General features: G+C 41.6%; 1 non-coding gene across 1 annotated transcript; it reads right to left on the reverse strand.

The window, feature by feature from the left end:
- Nucleotides 1-804: 804 nt before the first annotated feature.
- Nucleotides 805-911, reverse strand: LOC114106517 (U6 spliceosomal RNA). Its single transcript, XR_003585206.1, has one exon. It is a non-coding gene; the product is annotated as a U6 spliceosomal RNA (small nuclear RNA).
- Between the last annotated feature and the right edge of the window lie 5628 nt (nt 912-6539).

Genomic DNA, 6539 nt, shown 5'->3' on the forward strand with positions numbered 1-6539 from the left:
CTCTCTTTCCATCAGGCTACAGAGGGGGAAATCCCATCTAGATCTGTGCACATAATCAAAAAGAATCGCCATATGGATATAATTCAAATCCTAACATGCAGTGAAAGTAACAGCTAAATTGATTGCTCATTCGGTGCTTGGCCTGTGTTAAGCTCTTTTTATGCATTATCTTATTTTGCTCTTCAAACCTAGAAGATACATCTAGCATTGTCCCCATTTTTACCAATGGGGAAACTGAGGCTTGAGGAAAATAAATAGCAAAATAATTAAATCCAGAGTAGATCATTAAATCCGATAGTTTCCCACTGTGGCATCTCTTAGATCATTAAATCTGATAGTTTCCCACTGTGGCATCTCTAACGGTTCTGTTTTACCAGAAGTGAAAATTAAGCAACAGAATGCACACCTGGGAACACGTTTCTCTTCCTGTGGTTGAGTTTTGTTGAGTTTTTTTGTGTGTGTTTTCGCATTTCTGTTGGATGTGTGTTTTTAATATTGTTAGCCAACACAAGTTTATGGAAGTAGGCACCTGATAAAGCACAATTTTATTATTTTTCTTTATTTATAAAGGTAAATGAAGGGGAGAAACATGTTGACACTTTCTCATCTCCAAGGTGTATACTATCAACATATTCACTCACAACATTTCAAATGGAACTCCACTCTGTTCTTATTTCATAGATCAATTACATGTATATTTTTGTATGAAAGTCACAATCTCAATATTGGGTGCTATCCATCATACCTTGAGTCTAACTTCTTGGAAAGAATATACAATTGTCAACTAACCTTCTAAGAACTACACAAAATATGAAATACTCCACAAATTTGTGTGTCACCCTTGCACAGGGGCCATGCTAATCTGCTCTGCATTGTTCCAATTTTAGCATACGTGCTGCCGAAGCAAGTACTAAAGCATAATTTTTGAAACAGCAGCAGAATACACACAGGGATCATGGAAATCGGCCTAACCTCTGTCTGGTTCTAACTACTTTGGGGTGGGGGCTGGGGAGTTCTTTGTGGCTGCCAGACAGAAGATTGTTTGAACTTGGCTGGTGAAGGGAGCCAACAGAGTGAACTTGAAGAGAAAGATAAACATACAAGTGCTCAAAGCTTCAGGTGTTATGATTGCTAATTGAGACAGTCTCTAAATGATACCTTCCAGGGTGGAGGAATTTCTCTCTGAGGGATTAGTGACTCAGGGTAACTGTGGGCCTGTATTCCTTCAGACTGGTCCTCTTAAAGAAAACCAGAAGACGACTCTAGCATCTAAGTCAGTCAGTAGCAGATGTTTCAGAGTAACCCCAGGGAGCAAAGGCACCTTTAACCTGAACCCCTTTGGGTGGAACACGCACACGCCTGCAGCATAGTCAGACACATACACACTCTCAGACCTGCAGCCATGCACACAGCCCAGACACATAGTCTTATACACACTTGTTCTCAGGAATAGCCATGTGCAAAAAACACACCCCAGCTCACTAACACTTCCACCTTCACATGCACACATACGTCTCCTTCACAGATACAAACATTCCTGCTTGTTCTCTCTCTCTCTCTCTCTCTCTCACACACACACACACACACACACATTCACATACCCCATGCACACATACAGTTCTGGCAAAACTGTGCAGCTGTACTGACCTGCCCAAATCTCTTTCCAGGCACAGCCCCAGCCAGCAATTCTCAGGTTTCCATGTTGTCTTCTTTTCCCTGGAGCCTGGTCACACTGTTCCTCATTTCAAATGTGTACGTGAGAGATCAAAGGCTGCTGCCAAGTAGGTGTGGCCATGTGAGGAGTGCCATTGGGGTGGCAGGTGGCAGCCCCTGAGCTGACCCCTCCCAGGTGCCACCTGGTACCTTGGTCCCCTCTGGCTTCTTCCTCTTCCTGAGACAGCTTGGTGTGGTGCACAGGGCTTTGGGAAGCATAGGCCATGTGAGGGTTCTGGGACCTTGTGAGCTGCTTTGACTTCTGAGTCTTAATTTCCTCAACTGTAAAATGGAGTTAATATGTTACAAATCCTAAGGCTGACATGAACGTGCTGTCCCAGTGGGATTATTATCGGGGATTCTTCTGGCTGATAAGTGGTAAAATGCCTCTCCCACTCACTCCTAACTCTTACTGGCAAACTTTCCTGCCAAATGACTAAGCTTTGTGTCAACATTGCTAAAAAAAAAAAAAAGTTTTTAAAAAGGGCGCCAGTCTACTACACAGATTTCCTGATTTTCCTGAGAAAATCAGCATCATGCAGTTTCTAATCAATTAATAAATGTGGAAAAAACTGTACAAAGAAACTTTGCTTTCTTTTTAAAATTATTTTTATGTATTCTTTTTGTTATACATGAAAGTAGTATGTATTTTGACATATTAAACATACATGGAGTATAACTTCCCATTCTTGTGGTTTTTCATGATGTGGAGTTACACTGGTTGAGTATTCATATATAAACACAGGAAAGTTATGTCCCATTCATTCTACTGTCTTTCCCATTTTCATTCCCACTCCCTTTCCTTCATTCCCCTTTATCTAATCCAATGAATTTCTATTCCCCCCCACCCTTATTGTGTGTTAGCATCTGCATATCAGAGAGAATATTGAGCCTTTGGTTTTGGGGGATTGGCTTATTTCACTTAGCATGATAGTCTCTAGTTCCAGCCATTTACCAGCAAATAACATAATTTCATTCTTCTTTATGGCTAAGTAATATTCATTGTTTATAATACAACGTTTTCTTTATCCATTCATCTATTGAAGAGCACCTAGGTTGGTTCCATAGCTTAACTACTGTGAATTGAGCTGCTGTAAACGCTGATGTGGCCACATCACTGTAGTATGCTGATTTTATATCCTTTGGGTATATGCTGAGGTGTGGGATAACTAGGTCAAATGGTGGTTCCATTCCAGGTTTTCTGAGGAATCTCCATACTACTTTCCAGAATGGTTTCACCAATTTGCAGTCCCCAGCAATACATGAGTGAATCTTTCCCCCCACATCCTTACCAACATTTATTGTTTTGTATTCTTGATAATTGCCATTCTGACTGGAGTGAGGGAATCTCAGTGTAGTTTTGATTTGCATTTCTCTAATTTCTAGAGGTGTTAAACATTTTTTTCATATATTTGTTGACTGGATCATATTTCTTCTTCTGTGAAGGGTCTGTTCAGTTTCTTTGCCTGTTTATTTATTAGGTTATGATTATTATTATTTGGTGTTAAGTTTTTTGAGTTCTTTATATGTCCTGGAGATTAATGCTCTTAGGATATATAGATTGAGGCATAGATTTTTATCCCATCCTGTAGGCCCTCTCTTCATGTTCTTGATTGTTTCCTTTGCTGTGAAGAAGCTTTTTAGTTTGTTACCACCCCATTTAAGGATTCTTGACTTTTCTTTTTATGCTTTATGAGTCTTATGAAAAATTTAGTTCCTAAGCAGACATGATAGAGAGTTGGGCCTACTTTTTCTTCTAGTAGGCTGAGCATCTCTGGTCTAATGCCTAAGTCCTTGATCCACTTTGAGTAGAGTTTTGTACAGGCTGAGAAATAGGGGTTTAATTTTATTTTGCTACATATATATTTCCATTTTTCCCAGCACCATTTGTCAAAAAGGCTATCTTTCTCCAATGTATGTTTATGGTGCCTTTATCTAGTATGAGATAACTGTATTTATGTGGGTTTGTCTCTGTGTCTTCTATTCTGTACCATTGGTCTATGTGTCTGTTTTGGTGCCAATACCATTGCTGTTTTTATTACTATAGCCCTATAGTATAATTTAAGTTCTGGTACTGTGATGCCTCCTGCTTCACTTTTCTTGCTAAAGATTTCTTTGGCTATTCTGGGCCTCTCATTTTTCCAAGTGAATTTCATGACTGCTTTTTCTATTTCCATGAAGAATGTCATTGGAATTTTAATAGGAATTGCATTAAATCCACATAGCACTTTTGGTAGTATGGCCATTTTGACAATATTAAATCTGTCTATCCAAGAAAATGGGAGGTCTTTCCATCTTCTAAGGTCTACTTCAACTTCTTTCTTTATTGTTCTGTAGTTTTCATTGTAGAGGTCTTTCACCTCTTTTCTTAGACTGATTCCCAAATATTTTTTTTGAGGATATTGTGAATGGGATAGCTTTCCTAATTCTTTTCCAATTGATTCATCTCTGATGTATAGGCATGCGAAAATTCATTTTTGGTGTTAATTTTATATCCCGCCACTTTGCTGAATTCATTTATGAGCTCTAGAAGTTTTCTGGTGGAGTTTTTTGGGTCTTCTAAATATAGAATCATGTCATCAGCAAATAAGGATAGTTTGAGAAAAGAACCTTTGCTTTCATGTGTAAGAAGTTCCAGAGTGAATTTATACTGTGTGCTATACAAATTTACACTGTGTGCTACACTGTGTACCTTCTCCATGTCTGATCCTGAAAGCCTGTAAATACCATTCCCTCTCCCACAATCTGATCCCTTCCTCCTACAAGTATTTAATTGTGCTAAGTATTATTTGTTGTTGTCGTTGTTGCAGTTCTGGAATCAAACCTAGGTCCTCACACTTGTTTCATTGAGCTACACTTCCAGCCCTAAGTACAATTTTTAACAGAAAAAAAGAAAACGTAATGCCCTAGTGCTTTAGTTCCTCAATAGAGGAAGACTTTAGAGGAAATCAGCAGATACTGAAGATAAATTAGCTCTTTTCAAAATTTCACTGAAAATGATTCCATGACACATCTTCCCAATGATAAGGATGACCCTAAGCACCATTTCTTGAGTGTCAGCTGTGCCCCATGCACTATTGGCATCTCATAAAGTTGACCTTTCTTCCCCCTTACAGCACTGATCACAAATGGCATGGCTTCCTGGTTATGATCTATTCATGTTTCTCTCTTTCATCAGATGACAAATTCCAAATTCCTGTGCCATTTGCTGCTGAACTGTCCATGTGTACCACGGCGCCTGGCTCATGCTTAGTAGTGTTCATTAAATAAATGTCAATAGTCCTTCCAACTAAGGGCCATATTAGGCTTTATTAGCACCACTTTATAGATAAGGAAAGGTGTGCTTAGAAAAAGGAAAGGGTCTTCCAAGGAGATACTGCCCTGTTCAGTTTGGAATTAAAACCCTGTTGGTTGATTCTGAACACTCTTTCCCTCCCAGCTACTAAAGTGACTGTTCCAGTGACAGCCACAGCTGGGTTGGTTGTGTAAACCCTGAAGGGCACTTGCTTGATCAGTTATCTTCTGGATCTAGCGAGTCCCCATCATCCCTGGTAGGTTTGTGTCATTTCCCACTGGCTTTCTTCTGTCTGACTTGGAATCGCACTTGCTCGGTCAGTTCCTTTCCATTTGCTCTGAGCAGAATGCCCATCTCCAAATACCCTCCTTCTAGTTTTCTGGAGTGCTTCTTAGTTCTGGTCTCTTCCTCTGCCCCAGGGCCCCAGCCAAGAAGAACTAAGTAAGACTGCACCTGTAATTAACAGCCAGCTTGACTCCTGATCAGAGCCAACAATCATCACGTCCTTGCCAGATCCCATGGGCGCTCCGGAGTTCTCACTCTACTCAGCTGCATTTGCTACTGTTGACTGCTCGCACGGGGAACCACACTGGTCCCCACCTCTACCCTTTGTAACCTCTATCTGCTTCCCAAATGGTGGTGTGCCAGTGTTCTCTCTGCATCCTGAGTCATCTCCCTGGGAAACCACATCCACTGTCCCATGGCTTGGACATCATCTTCATCCAGAGATTCTCATTGTTAGTGGGACTTGGGATGCTCTGGTAATGACTGGTTTGTCAGGTCTGGGGAGGGACAGGTGGCAGTCAGATGATGCAGAGGCAGGTGGTGCTTAATTCCCAGACTACAGGAGAAAACACATGAGCTCTAAGCAAGCGTTTCCCAGTACCAAATCCTTCCATGCACCCCTCAAGAGCCAACTCCCTACCATGTGTGGAGTTGACTTGTCTCCTTAGCTGTGGGAGCCACAGTGATATGCCACCCAAATCCTTCTCCAGGGAAGACATTTTCCCCAGCTACTGGAGGTACTGTGGGCACCCAGCCTTCAGCTGACAGCATCTTCCTTCTATGAACACTTCTGCTGGTGCAATTCTCCTTGTCCGACGTCAGGTGGCTTCTCAGGAAAAGCCCACATCTAATCACTGGTCAGTGCAAGAATAAAGGTTCAGCCATCTTGACCCAATTTGGGAAGCCCTGAAAGGCCAAACTGGGGCTCCAGAGCTCTCCAAGGAAGGTACTGGTTATCTAAAACCATACAATAAACCACCTCAAAATCTAGATGTTTAAAATGACAGCATTTATTTTGGTCTTAAATGTGCAGTTTGGACAGGCTTGGGGTGAGGGAAGAAGGCAGATAGTTTGTCTTGGTGCACTCAATGTCTGCTGGGTGCTCGGGGGTGAGGGTTGGGTGTAAAAACCCACTCACTCTCAGGTCTGGTACCTGGGGTTGGTTCTCTCAAACTGCTAGGGACTGGGACTGCTGGCTTCTGGGGCATCTCTTCCTGTCTGTCCGTGGTCTCTCCATTTACCCTCT

The sequence above is a fragment of the Marmota flaviventris genome, chromosome 15, assembly GCF_047511675.1.
Source record: "Marmota flaviventris isolate mMarFla1 chromosome 15, mMarFla1.hap1, whole genome shotgun sequence".
Classification (NCBI taxonomy): Eukaryota; Metazoa; Chordata; class Mammalia; order Rodentia; family Sciuridae; genus Marmota; species Marmota flaviventris.